Source organism: Rhipicephalus microplus, chromosome 2 (genome assembly GCF_043290135.1).
Source record: "Rhipicephalus microplus isolate Deutch F79 chromosome 2, USDA_Rmic, whole genome shotgun sequence".
NCBI classification, from domain to species: domain Eukaryota; kingdom Metazoa; phylum Arthropoda; class Arachnida; order Ixodida; family Ixodidae; genus Rhipicephalus; species Rhipicephalus microplus.
Window position 1 is genome coordinate 135675629 of NC_134701.1, and position 20235 is coordinate 135695863.

Here is a 20235-nt window from a genome sequence, read left to right on the forward strand (position 1 = left end):
GCAAAGTTTTTATGAAGCCTCTTAAATAGTGCATATTTGGTTGGTAAGTGCAGATCACTTCAAGAAACGATGTATATAGATAACCGAACAATCCGAGTACACTGTACAGCATGTAGAAAATTCCTCTGTTCACGATACTGAAGCTGTGGAATCCCGACTAGGCCCACAGCTTTGATGTCGTCATACACAGTTCAACACTGCCACATTGCTCTGGAACGACCAGTCAAATGAGCCTTTAATAAAACCTGGAACACCAGGACTCGCCCTGACGCAGTCGCTCATGTTCGTACTTGATGTGAGCGCTACAGTCTTCTGTACAGATTATTCAGATCCTCATTGTCATTATCCCACACAGTGCATGACAACGCTTCTAAATATTCTTTGTCTGGAAAAATTTTCCTTTGTTATCACAAATATTAGTTTCGCCCCCAGAATTATTTAGCCTAGAACTTAAGTTTATTTTTACAGGTAGCAATCAATCTGACTCCCCGATATGAATTACCCTCTACTTTCTCATCTTTACGAAACGTTTACAGAGGTTATTCGTTATTTTTAATGACCTATAATTTATGATGAAGTATAAAACCCTGCCCAATTTCAAAATAGAAATAACAGAAAGTCTCTTTTGAAAAAAGCAGGGATCTTGCTAGAAAACATGGCAGTGCATAGAGACAAAAAATTCTGCTCTATTAATGTATCTGTTAAAACATATGCCCCAATACATGATCAAAACCTGGGGCAGATAGCATTTTTGGGCAGCTTTAATAATGAGAAGAATAAAATGCCATACAGCAGCACAAATACTTCAAGAAAACATGCCAGAACACTTGATACCAGTAAGGTTCTGGAATCTCTACCCATCAGTTCTATAAAGCTTCCAAAGAACAACCTGTGAGAGACATTCATTTGTTGTTGGTGTGTTGAAACAAATTAGAAAAAAGTCACTCCCACATAAATTCTCAATACCTTTCTATGTGAGGAGAGACACAATGACTAGAGGAGTAATTTTGAGATGAATAGAAAAAATGTTTTGTCGGAGTGTTTGAATATGTTTACGTTCATTCTTTCGATTCAATAAACGTACCAGAAAAAAAACGAAAATTGCTCATTGACACGGCCTTGTGGATCCATATGAGAGTCACCGCATTGGCTTTTCTACCCGCTGAAATTACCACAAGTGTAAGGTTGCGGCTGTCTGTCTTCCAAAAAATGAAGTTCATGTTTCTCTAGCTGATAACTCGGGGATACTTTTTCTAGGCTTCTGTGAATAGTGAATTTTAGGTCTGAAGGAAACTTGAGGATAATAGTGATTGTGGTCAAATAGTTTTCAATCAAATTAGAATAGCACATGTTACGTGTTATAATAGAAAAAGGGTGGATTTGTAGTGTCACAACAATGGTACACAATATTTTCAAATAATCGAGACAAGGCCTGCGTAGATATTTTTCTGTAGAAACGCTTTGCACGCTCGAACGCAAATCAATGGATATGCAATTAGAGTGAGTACTGATATATAAACAACACACAATATTTGCAAAACACCAATTTATTAGGTGTGATGAAAAATACCAACAGAATATATGGTGGTAGCGACTCATTTGGAGCCAGATTTACTTTTCAGTAGAATGCAAGTGATAATCTGTAGAATATTTAACATTTTATTGTTTACTATACATAGTTAGAGCACATAGGCTTGTATAACAAGCTTTTAAACTTAAAGAAAATGTGTAATCGGGGTGACGGTAACATGTTCTTAGCTTTAAAGTAAGACATCGCGGAAGTGCAGATATTTCCTGATAAGTTGTTTTTGCGACTTAGCAATGCTTCACAAAAGTGAAACTACCTTTACAACTTACATGCGAATTACAGTTTTCAGAGCTTCGCAACTCTTCAATGCAGAGAAACTCTCTCTACAGGAGGACTTGCATGCACACTAATACACATCTAATTGTTCATTTCGAACACTTCCAAATTTTCAACAATTTAGGTTCAAATCTAACTAAATTCAAGTACTAGAATATTTGTTCGAATATTTGAAGCATTTGAATATTATTACAAGCCTAATTTTTCAAATGATTATTCGGGGGTATGTTGCACTATCATGAGAAAAGATGTCTGAGGAGGGGAGGGGGGTGCATAAAGGTTTAATCACTTGGCGTTTGCTCAAACTCAAGAACCACTTTTTCATTGGAGACAGCTAAGCCATGCCGTTTCCATATAGCTTAGCCACGCACAGCTAGCTAAGAAGGCCCTGCCATTCACGGCTAGGTGTAAGAAATAGTCACCCCTCCCCCCCCCCCCCCATCTCTCTTTGCTCGGGTCCGTGGTGTCGCTACATACCAAACGGCTGCAGAAGAAGACGCCTTTGCGGGGCATAACGATCGTTTTAACTTCTGTAGAAACATTAGGCACACTCAAATGTAAATAATTAGATATGCAGGTAGAGTGAGCATTGATATATAAACAACACATAATATTTGCAAAACACCAATCTATTAAATGTAATGAAAAATAATTACAGAATATACAAAAAGGTGAAGGCACAGAAAGAACAGCAGCTCAGAACCCTTTTTAAGACAAATTATACTACACCGTTTTTATCCGGGTAAAATATTCTAGAATTAGTGCTGAAACGTCATAGTTCCACATGTACTATACCGCTTTCATGAAGGCAATTATAAGCATTAACACTTCAACCAGAGGAGTTTGAAGGAACATTACACAAGAATGAACTGTTTAGCAGCAGATATAATGGTCACCTATAGTTACTTTCGTGAGTGCACATGTAAAATATGATTTCCGAGTAATGCCAAGCTATAGGTCAGTCTAGAAAATCCGCAGTTGAGGTAAACAACCATCGGCTTTTACAATGAATCATGAGCGAGAGTCTGAAGAGATACTGCTAACAGATGAGTGCTCCTAAATGAGTGTCACCACACATTATTATGACATGCTCGTAAACACTACAGCAAGAAAAATCAGAAACGATATAAAGAGAAATGTCAATACAGGTACCCTCAAGTATGTCTCGATATAGCTGACCAACTAGACAAGTCGGTCAGCTATATGACAACAATGCAAATAAGGGACGTAGCCAGAGGGGACCATTATTGGGCTTCAGGCCCCGCTACACTCCCTTTCCGGAAATTTTTCATACCACCATGCACCGCCAATGAAAACAGTCACTTGTACCGGGAATCAGTCTCAGTTTTTTAGGCTTCCTTTTCACAGTTCAAGAGACACTGTAATGCAAATTTAGTGGACTTGGGAAGGCTGTTCTCACTGAGCCTATGTAGCCAGAGCCACAAGACCCACAATGTCTAGGCAGGTTTTTCACATTGGTAAAATGAAAAGCTGGGCCAGTTAGAATGCTTGCTTGATTAATGCAGTGCTATAACATGAATAGGTAGAAAAATGTGCACACGACAAGTGCTTACACAACTGAAAAATCTATTTTGCAATTGTCCTGTGCATTCCGTCTTACGTCTGCATGTTCTAACGCTGCATCGATAATGTTTCATAGCATTTCGATAGACAGTGCCCACCTCATGGCTACTGGTGGCAGCACTGTATTGACGTGTGCACAGTATGATTGTAAAAAATACCTCACAGAAAGGTAAATTATCAGATAACATTTAGCAGATTTTTGACAAGCTTGTTCAGAGTTGAAAAAATATATGCGCTTCTATCATGACAATGTTATGAGATTATTGATTACCAATATCTCAAAGAAAACCTCATTATTCCCATAACATTATTTGAAAGAGTTAGTGATAACGAATAACAGTTTATTGTCAAGGACAAAAATTATTTTGATATTGACTCGGCCATTATCATATTGCGCAGGTTTGGAATAAAAACTTCGTCAACATGAAGTTTGAAATTTTTGTTATTGCATCCATGCTTGTCGTGAGAAGAATAGTGTTACTCAAGCATAGTAAATGCCTGACCGAGCGGATTTCTGATGCGGCGCTGCATCCTCCCCCTATGAAGAAAGAGGGCGTGCAACTTCGCTCGGCCATGCGTCCTTTCTCCCCATAGGAAGAGGGCGCGGCGCTGTGTCAAAAAGTCGCGCAACGACGCACTGCAACGTGTAGGTGTGGTCAGTTCTTATGTGCTGATGCAATATAATATCATTGAAAAGTAGTAAATGCTTGGAAGGTGAACGTGACGATGTAATGACAAGCTATTGCACACAATTGCAGATTTTTTTCCTAAAGAGAAAACTTGAAAACAGCAGTAGTTTTGCAGTCTGCGTAATACAATAGGCAAACTTGTTTCAAGGTTCATTGCTGTTCTATTTTTGGCAACACTAAAGATACACAATACAGTAACAAAAATTTTCCTTCCTTAAGATATGTGATCAAGAAAAATTTGATATCCTCTATTTTCTGGTCCACAGGAGTGGTAAGATCAGTTGCAAATCATTTATACGCATATCAATTCAGTTGGTTTGGCAAAGGTGTCCCAGTATTATGTCATGCGTGACGTCAAAGGTCCCCTTCAAATCAAGGGCGAGTACTGCCTTGCCATTAGGAGGGTATACGACAGGATTTAGAATTTCGCGGTCTAATTGAAGCAGAATATCCTGTGCAGACCGGTGCGAGCAGAACCCAAACATTGTGTCTAAAAATATGAGTGGGTTTTCCAAAAACTCGGTCCAGCGATCTAGCACCATAGTCTCCATCAGCTTTCCGGCACAAGACGTGAGAGAGATGGGGCGAAGGTTGTCCATGTGTATGGCTTTGCCAGCTTTCGGAATGAAAGTGACCTGGACTGTCTTCCATTCGATTGGATGGGATGTCCCACGAAGCCATATTGAGTTTATTCACCCGAGGGGTCGATACAACATTGACAAAACTGCGTAAGGTAGGGAACCAGGTGGGCCGTACGGTCCGCCGGATTTCCAACAAGCGCGGAGGGTTACGTTGCAGAGACGCCTTGCGGCTGGCGCATGCATTCGTAACCAGTCGAGTTCTCTACTCGGCTCCTTACCTCCACCTGCGCAAGTTCGATGAGAACGCCCTAGAGGCGATTCTCAGGAAGATGTACAAGCGTGCCCTTGATCTACCAATAACCACGTTCAACAAGCGCCTTATGGGCCTGGGGATGGTAAACACTTGCAGAGCTCCGGGAGGCACACTTGACCAATCAATACATGAGACTTCCAAAGACTACGTCGGGTCGCCGCCTATTAGCCCGACTGCACATCCACCATCCAACAGAGATGGAGGTGCGCGTATGCATCTCAGAAGTCTGGAGATACGCCCTGCACGTGTGCCCTCTTCCGGCCAACATGACACGTGACGACCACAATGGCAGGTGCCTTGCGTGGGCGGAGGCACTAGCCCGCCACTATGGGAACAAACACGGCATATTTTATGTAAACGCCTCCGGCCCTCACCATGGGGGGTGGTACATGGCTGCAGTCGTCCACCAAAACATCGCAGTGAATTGTTTCACATTCAGAGCATAGGACATAACACATGCGGAGGAAGTCGCCATCGTGCTAGCTGCCACAGACCTGGACTCACGCGTCATCATTCCGGACTCGAGAGGGGCCTGTAGAAATAATCAATGTGGGTTAGTCCCATACCTGGCGTACAACATCTAACAAAATAGCAATTACGTCAGGGCCACCGTGTCCCATAGCATCATATGGGCTCCAGCTCACACGGGCCTTGAGGACAATGAAACGACAGACACCGCTGCCCGCACGTTCACTCTCCAAGTAACGCCTTCAGACCTTTCGGCATGGATCCCGAACCTAATCCGGCCTTGACATTTCGGGAAATTACTGAATTCTATCGATTAGGCCATGCGATTTTTCATAAACCCTGTAAGGGCCTTACAAAGGTAGAAGAATGCTTACTCCTTACACCTTTACACCAAAACACTGCTGTGGCTGGCAGTTTTCAAATATCTTGATCCTCCGTGTACAGAAAAATGCCCGCACTGTGCGGAAAAGTCCTCTGACATCTTCCACTAGGTGTGGGCATGCCAGTCAATTCTGCACGTCACCCCAAAATCAAATCTCACCCGGGAGGACTGGGAGGCAGCCCTGCTCAGCTGTTCCGATCTGGCGATGCAGAAGGCCCTGGTCAACCAAGCTCGAGTCACGTTGGCTGCCAATGGACTCCTGTAACGAGGAGCTCACCTAGTGTGTGTGAGGGTTAACCCGCACCGGAGCATCTCCTTCCTACTCCCTGAATATATATAAATAATAAAGTTTTTCTCTCTCTATCAATTCAGTTAGGAAATGTTAACCTAACCTCAAATGGCTTTCATGGCGAATAGGATATATGTGGAGTGGCTGGACTTAGTCTGCTCTTTGCCATCAAACTTTATCTGAGGTATCCAAAAACAAGTTTGGCAAGGCACTCATCATAGGAAATGTACTAATAAAGAAATTTATATTGTCGTTATAACCATTATTATTTCACTGGCTCTCCCCTCCTTTTTTTTGTATAACTACTACGAAATAATGGATCCACAGAGGTCTGGGAAAATAAAATTGTAGCATGAAGACATACGCTAGTTTTGAGGTCATCTAAGTGATAGTATTCCCAGCAACCTTTGATAATTTGCTCAATAGGGCAGTTTGATTGCCAAAAAGCAATAGTCATAGTGCTTATAAAGAAAAAAACTACAGGCCTTTGGTCAATGAAAGTGAATTCACAAACCTATGCATTTGCATTTAAAGCAGGGTGCCCTGATTATTAATAAATATTTGTGACTGTGCCCGCCATCATTGGCAACAAATGGGCACATCACAGCCACTATTCAACTTCTTTTGCAATTATAGGCATACAAAAATATTAGAAATTTGATTTACCTATAACAAAAGAATTGAGACCACCAATTATACAATTTGTTTACAAAATGCAGTATTTTTTTTAATGTCACAAAACATACTTGCTGTGTTGATCATGTGACTAATAGTTAATGTCAAATGTGGTGCAGAGTTTTCGTATACAAGGGGAAAATGAATACCAAATCATAATAATTGCATGCGGTGAAAAAAAGGTTCCAGAAAAAACACGCAAGAAAAATATGAGTTTAGAATGCAGACGACATAACGTTCTCCACAAGTAAACACTACAGAAGGCAACAATTACACAGAAGTCAGAGAAGGAATGACATGCACGGCACACATCAGAATCAAGATTTTACAGTCTGTTTGACCAAATAAATGAGCCAGTATTTACAAGCTTGTGAACTTCGTTTTCAAGAGTGAGACATAAGAGAGATATTAGGTGACGCTAATGTGATGTAAAAAACGATGAGGTTTTCATTACACATAAGAGCATAATGTCCAATGCTGACAAGCGAGCACTAACAGCCTCTGAAAAATTCAAGCACTAACTCGCAATGCAAATAGGATCAACAAACGACGAATTGAATAAATACATAAACTTCCCCTCGCTTCTTTGTCTGAGATAATGCAAGCTAAATTGAGAAATGGCACCAAAGAGTGCGCAGAAGTTGAAGAAGAGCACACACGACAAGTTATCCCAAATCCTAATTTGCACAGCCTTCGGAATTACCACCGATTACTTGCGAAGCAGGTTGAGTGAAATGGCAGAAAAGCTCAATAGACCAGGACAATGAATACTCAGTGGCACAGTGATGATTATCAAACGAATGTTCGTAGTCAGTGTTGAGGGTACTGACTTCTCTGTCACTTCTTGCTGAGCAAAGAAGTGGTCACAACATGACACATCATTCTCCTGCAACCCTCTCACAACATGAAGAATTTTTCACATACCCGCATGGTAGATTTTGCTCAACTCTAGCGGTATAAAATACTCCCTGCAATCCAGCCTCTCTCTCATACATTTATTTACCTGCTGCTCAAGTGATTGATGACTGTGCTCTTTCTTGCACCCCTTTTCAAAGACCCTCAGCACTGCGTGTATAGGGTGATGTGAGAGGAATCATTCGCAAACGAAATCGATATGATCTTGAAATTGATCTCAAGAGATTGGTTTCACTGTTATTCCAATAAGACCTTTAGTTATTCCAATATGTCTTCTCCCTTATTAAAAGGTAATTCTTGGCTAGTTGGTTGATCATTATGACATACAGCAGAGCACAACAGGTGAAGCAACAAGCACTTTGTCGTCATTGTGTTTTTGTATTCGTCTTTTCACCTACTGTGTGCTACCTCATCCCATAACAATTTGGCCTGACTGTTTAAAATGCTGTGAAGCATCACTCACCCATCTGAGGATTCCGTAATGATAATCTTATTAGGACATATAGCACACATGCACAGATGATGGCTTGCTAGGCAGAACAATTGTTTCGTGTCTGTACGCCTGTTCAAGTTTCCACTCCGAAAATTCTGACTTGACAAAATGAAGGTGTGGTACCTCATCAGTGCAAACAAATGTTTTCATACTGCTTATTACAAACTGAATACCAGATTGGCGAATGAACATTATAGCAGTGAAGCACAATGAAAACAATAAAGTGATTGATTGATTGATTGATATGTGGGGTTTAACGTCCCAAAACTATCATATGATTATGAGAGATGCCGTAGTGGAGGGCTCTGAGAATATCGACCACCTGGGGTTCTTTAACGTGCACCCAAATCTGAGCACAAGGGCCTACAACATTTCCGCCTGCATCGAAATGCAAAACAATAATGTGAGACTTTACAGCGCGCATTACAATGCTCTGCTCACAATTTTGCAGCCAGCGCTTCCCGCCTAGGTTCAGGTTACGCGTGGCCCAAAGTAACTAAGCACAGCCCCGATTCTCTGAAACAATCCATCAAGTGTGGCTTCATGAAGATGTTGAACAGCAGAATTTTCATTGATATCATTGCTGACAATCATGCCGATCGAGATAACTTCTGAAATGGACAGTCTGCACAAAGATTTCAGTGCATGAAGGTCATTTATGTGGCCGCTCACCCGTATGAATGCGCATGTGTTGTTTTAAGTTGTACTTTAAGGAGAAGCTCTTGTAACACGTGAGGCATTTATACGGCTGCTCACCCGTATGAACGCGCATGTGTTGTTTTAAGTTGTACTTTAAGGCGAAGCTCTTGTAACACGTGAGGCATTTATACGGCCGCTCACCTAGGTGAATGTGCAGGTGTCTTGTCAAATGGGGTTTTTGAGTGAAACTCTGGGAACATATGTGGCACTGATATGGCCGTTCACCCGTGTGAGTGCGTAGGTGGCACTTCAGATTATTCTTTTGTGAAAAGCGCTGGGGGCATAGGTGGCATCCATGCGGTCGCTCTCCAGTGTGAGACATGACATGTACTCTCAGATGGTAGAAACTCTTAGCCTTAAGGCCACACAATTTACATGGGAAAAGACGTCCTTGGGGTGGCGGTACAACATCTGTAGTTGCTGGACTGTTGGAAGAGCCCAACTCTGCACAAAGAAAACAAGAAGGGTTTGTCAAGAGCTGCACGTTATTTTAAACAAAAATTGTTTTTGTGGTATGTCACTAAAGAACTGCACTCTTATGTTTGTAAGTATTGCTGAGTGGGGGAATGGATATTAATTTATGACCATCTTGGGTTCCTTGATGTGAACTGTTTAAACAGGCAAGTGTATTGCACTTCCCTTTTGGAGAAATGCAGCCACTGTAAACTTGATTATCAAATGCCAACAACAACGAAAAGAGACTACTGCTAAATGACAGAAATTGCTTAGACAGGAATTGAAGTCTTGACAGGAATTAAAAAAAAAAAGCACAGCTGGTCAGTTCTTATTTCAGTGACTCCACATGTGCCACTGCTAAAGAATGAATTTGTTGAAAAACATTCATACCATTACTATAAAAACAGTATTCAACATAACGTCACATCCTCTCTATTCTGCAATAGTTCCTTAAAACTTTTTATATGTTATTATGCATATAAACATGCCCTAAAAATCATAATGAACGAGACTGCATGCTACTCTGAAAAAGATGACATAAAACAACAGAAGCGGAAATTTCTATTTATTTAAGGCAAATGCTGAAATAGGATAGAGATGTCCATAATAAAAGGGAACAAATACACGCTGAACAAGTTTCAGTACTATCAACCAGAATACAATAATACACTACAACTCTAAAGGAGCACCGACATCAAATTTCAATATCGAGATGTGCCCATCACTCGATCGCTTGGTATGCATAGGTCTTCTTGGCCAATTTTAACGGCATTCGTCTCATGGAAGTTACTTTAATTTATTGTCAAACAGCGTAGAAAATCAAAGGAGAAAAAACGAAAAATGGACTGCCCTGCGACATCAACACTAGTGCTACGTGTTCGATGTGATACATTCCGCAAATACCATCCTGAGTGACGATGCCTTAGTAGCTATGACGTGTATGATTTGAGTGTTCTTATCGTGGCATCGAAGTGCAGAAACGCACTCGCTCGTCCACGGCCGGGCTGGGGCGGCGCTAGCGCGCGCAGGTGCAGTCTAGCCCAGCCGTGTCTCGTCGCATTTGATCTTCATTGCACCGGTCTGAATGATTTCGTCAAATTATCAAGATAAAAAATACCTTTAAAAGAATGGCAAAAAAAAGAGCATGGTTAAACGAGTGCTTGTTGGTCAGCATGTCGGGGAATCGTTGCGAGTTGCAAGTCAGTTGCAGTCGTCTAGTTCAAGCACGGAAAAAGCGCAATGAGGGTGTCTTTTCATATCACGTATGTGTTACTTATCAACACAACCACAAGCTATCAAAAGTGGAAGAGCATGTAGTCAGATATCATCACTAACAAGTAACAAGCAGGTATCGTTGAATTTTAAATCATCTGTAGACTTCGCATCCACATAAAAGTGGTAATAACGTGTCAACTGTGAGAGGCTGGATAGATGGGGTCATCTGGAGGCACGAAAAAGAACCTGAAGAGCAGGATTGATTGATGTGTGTGTGGAGTTTAACGTCCCAAAACCACCATATGATTATGAGAGACGCCGTAGTGGAGGGCTCCGGAAATTTCGACCACCTGGGGTTCTTTAACGTGCACCCAAATCAGAGCACATGGGCCTCAACATTTCCGCCTCCATCGGAAATGCAGCCGCCACAGCCGGGATTCGAACCCGCGACCTGCGGGTCAGCAGCTGAGTACCTTAGCCACTAGACCACCGCGGCGGGGCGACCTGACAAGCAGGAAATGTATTCTGGTTCTCTGCTGATGCTCATTCACGATAGCTATATTGCATTGACCCCTTTGCGTATACCTGAATGCTTTGCATGCCAAAACACACCAATATAGCTAACTGAGACACACGAGCGAACATGCCTGAAGCGTGCATCCTCGGATACCTTGGCAGTGCTGCTTGGAACAACGTCCATTTCGGAATCACTGTTCTGAAAAAGGTCGATCGAAGCAAAAATAATTTGCGACGTCGCGAACCGTGGGGATTCCAAGCTCCAGGAGATCGTATTGAACCCAAGTCGACACTTTGTACGGCGACGACAGCAATGCAGGTGACGAAGCATGACTGAATGTGTCCGCCAAGCAGACGAAATGTTTGCGGAGCAGCTGAGCCTCACGTCACTCTTTTCTGTGGAGAAGTGGCCAGCTGTGGAGGTAACCGCGAGGTAGTGCCACTGCTGGTGCTCCCAGCGCTAAAAATGGCGGTATTGCCGGCTATTTTTGAATAGTGCTAGATCCCAGTAGTATAAATCAATAAAAGTGATAGTTATTCCTCCCTCAGTTGCATTTTAGGTCACGAATCGCTGCTACGGGATCTATAGCTACTTGCTGACGCAAAAATCTTGGCATAAGTAAATTTGATGTCAGTGCTCCTTTTATATAACGAAATATCGATTATAATGAAGTAGACAAAGAATAGTCTTGCAATAGATAGTTTGTTACGAATACACTCAAGCCTCAGTATAGCCAAATGAGATATAACAAAGTATCAATTTTAACGAAGTAAATGAAAAATTGTTTTGCAGTAGATATAGTGTTATAAAGACACCTTTATAACAAATTTTCATATATAACAAACTTATTGTCGTTTCAGATACAACTTTGTTATACTAATAAGGTTTGAGTGTATATCTTAAAAGAAATTTTCGGATAGGATGAACCTTTGTGTGAAATGCACTTTCATTATAATGAGATTGGAGTGTATTCCCTAGAAATGCTTTCACACAATTGTATGAACTGAAACACTTGTAACACATAAAACTGAACTCGTGTCTTCAGAAATACGTGGAACAACAGTAACAATAAGGTGGGGAACAAATACACCGAAACAAAGTGAATGAATGCATGAGCATAAGAGAAAAACATGAAATAATCACGTGTACAAGGCTAACCATCGACAGAATAGGTTGCAAAGATGCAAGGTCAATTTACAAGATGCAGTGCTCAACAAAAATAATCTAAGATATTAAAACAATGCAGACAACAGGTGCTCATATTATCGAGTTTGCCACCCAAGGTCGGTCTCACAGTCCTCCAATGTTTCAAGACAGATGCCTAGAGAGATAAAAGAGAGAAACAATGAATTACCAACGGTGAAAATAATCACAAGCATAGTCATCAAGCCCACAAATATTGTTACTTAATATAATGCCATAATAGATAGTACAAATTTTGAGCTAGCTATGTCATCCAAAACAGGTCTTGTTATATGATGGTCATTTGTTTATTGAGCACTTACTGTAGAAGTCTGAGCTAGGTGCTTTTTTCATGCACACTATAGTTGCCCTAACATTGCACTGTTTATAGAGGAATTTTCTAAGAACACATTCTTATGTGTGAACGACTCAGACCTAAAACACAGTGTAGGGCTAAATGGTAAGCAGTTGGTGCAGCATCTATGCTTCCTTAGTTTGAGCCATGTCACTATGATGCATCTTGCCGTTTCATGCAGGAAAGACTTTGGTGATAACCTTAAAATGAAAGATTGAAATAGCAATCAAGCTTTTGGCAGCAAATAGCAAATCAAACTTTCATGCTTGTTGCTGCTATAAATGCTGTCTGCGAAGAGCCAGAGGGAGAAGCCAACTTCACTTAAATTAGCCATAACAAAAAAAAGAGAGAGAAAGGGAGGGAAAAGAAGAAAGAGTGATAAGTGCACAAAACTGACACTTTAAAAAACATTTCCATAGTTGGAAAAAAGCTTCTTTGTAGGTACTACTGGATGCACTAAACTTGAAAAATGTTGCACAATGATGACCCAGCAGAAGAAAGACTTACTACGGTATCTCTGCCCAGCCCAGAACTATTTGTTTCTTATGGATATTCCTCGTATAATGGATTTAACATTTGTGCAAAACCAACTAAATAAAAGATGATGACATCATACATGAACAAACACAAACATCCCTCAATGACTGGAAACACCAACTTTGACAATGCAAGGGCTTCTCGCATTGTCAAAGCGAAGTATTCTGAGGAAGCCTTTTTCGGAATGGAGTTTACTAAGCTGTCGTTGCCGCCATAATGTCATCCCTTCTCTGAAATCGCTCTCCTTTCAATGTCCTCTTGAGTTTGGGAAACAGCCAGAAGTCGCAAGGGGGCCATATCAGGAGTGTAAAGAGCTTGTTGAACTACACGAGTCTGACTTTTCGGCAAAAAAATCTGAACCAATTATGAGGAATCTTCAGACGCATTGTCGTGATGGATGCGTAAGTTTTCTGTTGACCACATTACAGGTCTCTTGCGCCACGCAGCATCACGTAGGCGACGGAGGACATCTCTGTCGTATTCTTTGGCGATTGTTTGACCCTGTGGTGCGTACTCGTGGTGTACCACACCGCGGGAGTCAAAGAAAGCACTCAGCATCACTTTGATATTGCCGCGAACTTAGCGGGCATTCTTTGGTTTTGGCGATGTGGAACGCTTCCACTGTGATGACTGGGATTTGGTTTCCGGGTCGTACCCGTACACCCAAGACTCGTCACCAGTGATAATGGTGTTCATTAGGTTTTGGTTACTGCTTGTAAAATCTAGCATGTCCTGTGAGACTTTAACACGAAGTTCCTTTTCCTTCACCATGAGCAGTTCTGGCACGAATTTCGCTGCAATTCCCTTCGTGGCCAAATCTTCGGTCATAATGGAATGTGCAGAAAAAGTGCTGATGCCCACCTTCTCTGCGCTTTCTCGGATAGTCACACGGCGGTCCCGCATTACCACAGCATTCACTTCAGCAATGACCTGGTCATTTCGGCATGTTGATGGCAGAACGGAGGGTGGCTCGCACTGCACCGATATGCAGCCGTCTTTAAGGGAGGACGTGGCAGTGAAAATTATCTTATTTATTTATATATAGATATATTGATGAAGTTTGGTACACTGATAAGATTTGCTATGCTGACATCATAAATGAAATCAACTTTAAGATATCTAATATAGTTTCTGAGTTACAACATTTGATAGACCTTTATAATCATACCTTAATAATTGGTTAATTAAACTTAATTTTGGTAACATATTTGTTTACACACATTCAGCAATACCCAGTGTGTGCCATAATGCTATTCGTTTATTTTTTATATGTCAAAATGAGCACAGCAAAAATTTCTGAAATGTCTTATGCATGTTTTTTTACTGACAACTTTTGCAAAAACAAAATTATAACATTTTCATGACTTGCAGGCAAAAATGAATAGCGTTACTGCGCTCACCATTGTTTCAGAAGCTAGGTTTAAAAAACAGAATGATTTTAGCTTCATTAGTTATGAAGTAGCACTGGTACGACCGATAGCAACTTTACAAAAAAATGGAAGCTGAGAAAACGGAGCTCAAAGTTTTATTACATGAAATCAGTTTAATATTAGCTATGCGCACCAATAACCTGCCTGTGATGTAGTCCTTTGCCTTTGAAGGCATTTTCTTTTGACTTCATGTCAGTTTTACGCTTCCTTGGAGCAGTTTAGTGCACTTTAGTTGACTTCTTGATGCACTGTGCATCCTTTTCAGCAGCCCGCCGCGGGCAGCACGTTCCTGGAGTGTAGCCAAGCTGTTGGGTAATTTTTTGAAGTGCTTTACCCCCCAGCCAGCATTAAAACGGAAAACTGCATCTGCCACAGCACTCTCACCAACTGTGTTTTGGACTGGAGCGACCAAATCACAACATTTAGTGACTCGATGGCGTTTTGAGTTGTTCTTTGCTGGCATCCTTCCAGAAGTTTTCTAGCAGAAAGGCACTTACTTGTATATAGGCAGCAGCCCTGCCCAAACATGTGCAGGAAGCTGCAGCTAGTGTGCAGGTGCTGGTTCTTCTGAGGCTGCCACAGCATTAAACTTGCACCATTAGCTGACTCCAGTTGGACAATGCTCACGGTGAGGCTCTTTATCAGTCAATGTGATGTGGTGAAAAGTAGCCATGATAGCCTTTTGCATGGCAGGCACATCATTTAAGTTACTTTTGATAGCCTATTTATGACAGTCCGTGAGTTCTTTAATTAGGCCTTGCGAGAGGCGGCCTCTTTCACTCATGCTGATCTCTCAGTCCTTGCTCTTGTTTTGTTTTTCACGAGGTTGCACAAAGCTGTGCCCATTCTTTCCGTAACGCGATTTACACATTCTTGCTTGTGAATGGGTATGAAGCCATACTCACTGGGGGTGGGAAAGGTGCGGCTATCACCATCACAAAGGACGCTTGTATAGCAGAGCTGATGTTTTTTAAGTGACCGCTGAAACGTGGTCTTTGCTGCAATCGTTTCCATTTGCCCAGCATTCGCTTCTGTGTTTTTTTTTGTTTTTTGTTTTTTTGCACTGCAGTTTGTGTTTTCCATACCACTCCGAGTATCCACAGTCTTGAGGCTTTGGTACAAGAGTATAGCCCTGGCAGTAGTTGGAGAGAACAGTGGTCCTGGACAAGGCCAGAGTATAACTCGATGGCACAGCCAAGACCAACGTGGCTTGTGTGACCCCTCGTCATCCATGTGCCATTATAAATGACATCAATGTTCCCAGGGGCACATCCAAGATCCTGATATATCTGTCACACTCTCTTGGCACTTGCCGCCTCTATTGCTGTGGCTGCTGATGCAGTGGCAAGGTGACTACGCTTGCAGTGAAGCCTCCTGTATGACTTGTGATGTAAACCCCAATGTGATATGTCCATGTGGGAAAAAACATCATTCAGTGCAGTTTGATATTTGCCCACAGACTGCACAGCTCTCACGGCACGTACATTAATTTCAAAGGGGTTGGTCTACTGAGGGCCAGCACACCTCTATGGGGACGAACACTTTTTACTTATTGTACCATAGTGGACGCATATAACTTCCATTTTTGTAGAGAGCCCAAGATTAGGTCCAGTTTCAAGACAAACTGGGGCCCTCCCGCACTGGTGGCTGCGAAATTTCGACAGCAGCTTATTCATCATCACCTTGTTTGCAACAAAAAATGATGCCTCGGGAGCAACATCATCGTCACTTTCGCCATCGTTGAGTAGCTGAAATTTTTTCTGTGTCACCAGGGTTGCGTTCAAAGTGTCCGCTCGCGTCTCTTCCCGCCGCGCAATCTCTTCATCAGTGAGTGTTGGTCCCGAAATCCTCTGTAGGATACTCGAAGCGCGAACATCTGTGGTTGCTCGCAGAAGCGCGGTCAACAGCGCACGCGTACCCGTTAATTCGGCACGTGAACACATCAACACCACACGCGGATTTGTCGGCACTGCAGAGGGACGAGTCTTCAACGCCACACGCGCCGTCAACATGGCCCGCAGCCAGGCCGTGACCAGCGCAAACGGACGCGCCTGTGGACGCGCTGTCGCACACGAAGGAGCTATACCGATCTACTGCGGGCACCGGCTCTCTCTGCTCGGCGAGGTCAGCGGAGTTCGCTCCTGTGTCCCGTTTTCTCCCCTTATTCCATGACATTCGCCGTTTTCCGTACGCGTGGACCGTTCGGTACTTCGCTCCTCTGGAGCTCATCGCAAAACACACGCGCGTCGAGCTGCGCCGATCAACACAAGAATGAACAAACCACGCCGCTGTGCTGTGCCCCCACAGAACACCTACCCATAGCCTCCTATATTTTTTTAGGAGGCTATGACCTACCGGGGGTGCAACCGGTGCTACATCATAGGTGTTATGTGGCTACATGGAGGATTCCTTCCTCCGTGGAGGCACTGTGCCGTGCTCCCGATCGGGTTGCAGAAATTAGGTGCCTTTTCTCATCTTCTAACCACTACCACCACCACCTCCGTGGGGGTGCTATCACCAAGCTATTTTGGACCACAGCCTCCTAGATTTCTTTTGCCTGCCGGATTATCGGCGGTCACTTCGAAAACACCCGCAGGCGGAGCTGCAGTACTGGCGCTACTGAAGTAGGGTTGTCTTCAAAAAAGTGTTTACGTTTTTAAAACTTATATGCAACAAAAATAACACAAAAACCCATAAAAAGCGCAGACGTATTTATAATTTAGTGTAATGGTATTTTAAAATAAAAAAGTTGTTGCGGGATTTTTTGAAAGCAAGCGCTACTTACGTATAGTTCTAAAGCGCGTTTTTTAAAGGTTTGCGATTACGTGTTAGTGTGAGCAGTGACGATAGTTATAGCGCGAGAACAAAACGACGACACAGAGACAAGAAGGATACACTTGTCTCTGTGTCGTCGTTTCGTTCTCGCGCTATAACTATCGTCATGCCATACCAACTAGCCCAAGCTGTCACACTTCTATGTGAGCAGTGGTATGAGTGGGGCTCCAACAGTCACTTGTGGGTTAACTATCACAGACAATGTCGGTGATAGTGACGTTTGACAACAGAATGAAATGTTTATTGCTTTTCGTTGGTAATTATGCGATCAGCAAAAGAAAAAAAAAAGAAAGAAGCCCGTGCATTTCTAAAGATCGCGTATTGGTGCTACAGAAAATACTTGAAAAGAAGCGCGAACTCAATTTCAGTGGCCTAGCAACGGCCTCCGCGCCGTACTCTCGTTTCCAGGTTGCGCCGCCGCCCTGTTGCGCCCGCGAAACACGCCGGCCCAACATGGAGGAAAAAAACAACTCAGTGCGCGCCGACTGCGCATTTTTACGTGCGGCATGTTCGGTGCCTGCGCGTTGTCGCCACCTCAAGGAAGCCAATATGAGAAACACGACGCTCCGTGCACCTTTGTTTCTGGTAGGAGCAGTTCGGAAAGAGTTGCAAGTTTAGTTTGTAGTTTGACTGTGATGCTGCCAAGGTACTGTATCACCTATGACCCGCCTGCCCGTCGAGATGTCTAAGCGCGTTTGGACTCCATCGAGGAACAACGAGGTACCGCACATCACAAAGTGGAAGTATTGCAGGAAAAATGAAAAAGAAACGCCTTCCGCAGGCAAACTTCTGTCTGTCGTGAGCATTTGTGTTTCGCGTACGTGCTCGTCAACAACAAGCAACCGCATGCGAGTGCCTGCGCGATCTGCAGAAACTCGCATTTATCTGGTGAGATCAAGCTTCGTTTGCGTAACGCGTTTGTGCTCTCTTTCCGTGCACTTTTTTTTTTAAATAAACGCCCGGCGTCATAATCCAGGCCAGCGTTCTTTTATTCTCTAGGAATTAAGTTTCCTTATGTGTGCGCTGGTGTGAAGCCAACAAAGTAAGCGCGAGAGAGGCGGCAAGCCGCTTGAAGAGCTCCGTTCAAAGGATCCTTCTCATGATGGCCGAACTTCTCCTCGCCATGAGTCTATCTGACGGAACGACTGTCCAGTGAATTGGTCCGCAAGTATTCTTTTTTAAAAACAATTTGAGCCCCCGAAAGTTTTCTAATAAAAGTGTATTACTGCATGTATGCATAAAGCGCAACTGCATGAACTGAAACTCCTTCCACCGAAAGCTTTAAATTTTAAGCGATCTGTAGCCATGAAGGCAATTCTTCAACATATGTATTAGAAGATTAAGCAAAAATCTTTATCCTATAATATTCACAATAACATCACTTTCAATAAAACTGCCGAAAGTATGTAAACAAAGCCTAGCCATTTGCTTCAGGATATGCAGCACATCCTTCTGTGTTCCTTCATAGTCAGGCTTTTGAAGATCGCGCGGTGTTGCGAAATGCACCCATTGGTTTTAGCAAGCGGTTTTCAGCAATAAGCGTCCTAATATAAAACAGTTTTTGCAGCTTAAAGGAAACAATATGCCAGCTTGTTTGTCTTAGGATCCACACCGTATTGTGGCTGTTTTCTGTTGCCTCTGATGCTTCATAACTTATGCATTAATTTTGGTGACTAGGAATACACCAAGGTGGAATGGTAATAGTGCACTCAAAATGAAAACACAAAGAAGGCACACTCACACTTTCGGAGTAGTAGGAAGGCCTAGATAATGGTGGTTCAGCACGGGGTGCCCAGTGGAACCAATAATCTTGTACCAGTGATATGCTTAACAATGTGGAAGATTTTATGTGCGGGTTGGGAGAAATAGAGCAGAAAGGTGCTGCAAGCTAACACTATTGAAAATAGCAGATGTAATTAGAATAAATACTTTCACTTGTAACTGGCTATTTTTATACATATGGTGCATATTTATTCACTTCAAACAGTAAATATCATTGACAATAAGCAAAACAGTGTGCTACAAACAGATATTTTTTCATATACAAAACCTGTGCTTTTAGTAACTCACTCAATGCATCTTCCAGTCTCTCAGATGTTTGTTTACTTTTTGCTCCGCCTTGGGTAAGTCAGTGGCATGCTTGAGCAGCTTTTCTTTTTATGCTAGAAAGCCTTTTAGAAGCAAAGCATTTTTTTAAAGAACAAAGGCACTTTGAGCACTTATATCTATCTAGAGGCCTGCATCTGGGTGCTATCGAGCTCACCTCCTTAACTTGGTATGATTGAAAAAGGCACAGCAGAGCATGACAATATGACGAACATGACTGTCTGGTTATGACATGTATACAATGAGTGTCCTGTTATGTATGTCATGAAACCCCTTTTTCCAGTCACAGGCAGCATATGCCGGTACACTGTGGTATGCGTTGCACGTAATGACAGTTTATATAAATATTGACAATTTAAATGTGAGCAATTTAAATAAAATCTGGCACTGGCAGCATTGACCAAAATAATACAAAGAATAACAATTGGGCTACTAGCAGGAATCAAAATCGGGTATTCTGCACAGCAGTCAAGTATTTTACCACAGAGCCACGGCATGTCTTGAAACGGCTTTCGAAAAAAGATTCTATGCAGGCATCATATCAGTGTAATGTTAACTATGGCTGTAGGGCCGGTACTGTAGTCTGATTAAAAGGTAGTAAACTTGACATATGTGTACTTGAAATACAGCTGTCATGTTGGGTTAATGCC

The 20235-nt window shown here is 42.4% G+C and overlaps 2 long non-coding RNA genes across 3 annotated transcripts; one reads left to right on the top strand and one right to left on the bottom strand.

The window, feature by feature from the left end:
* Positions 1 to 9280: 9280 nt before the first annotated feature.
* Positions 9281 to 17195, bottom strand: LOC119170712 (uncharacterized). Of its 2 annotated transcripts, none has more exons than XR_012893791.1 (3): positions 16996 to 17195; positions 14076 to 16956; positions 9281 to 9396 (listed from the first exon to the last, which is right to left on the bottom strand). It is a non-coding gene; the product is annotated as an uncharacterized LOC119170712 (long non-coding RNA). The 2 variants fall into 2 exon arrangements; XR_005109728.2 differs by lacking the exon at positions 9281 to 9396 and adding an exon at positions 9957 to 12461.
* Positions 17196 to 17907: 712 nt separating this feature from the next.
* On the top strand, positions 17908 to 18721 carry LOC142786332 (uncharacterized). Its single transcript, XR_012889013.1, has 2 exons — positions 17908 to 18367; positions 18479 to 18721. It is a non-coding gene; the product is annotated as an uncharacterized LOC142786332 (long non-coding RNA).
* The last annotated feature ends 1514 nt before the right edge of the window (positions 18722 to 20235 follow it).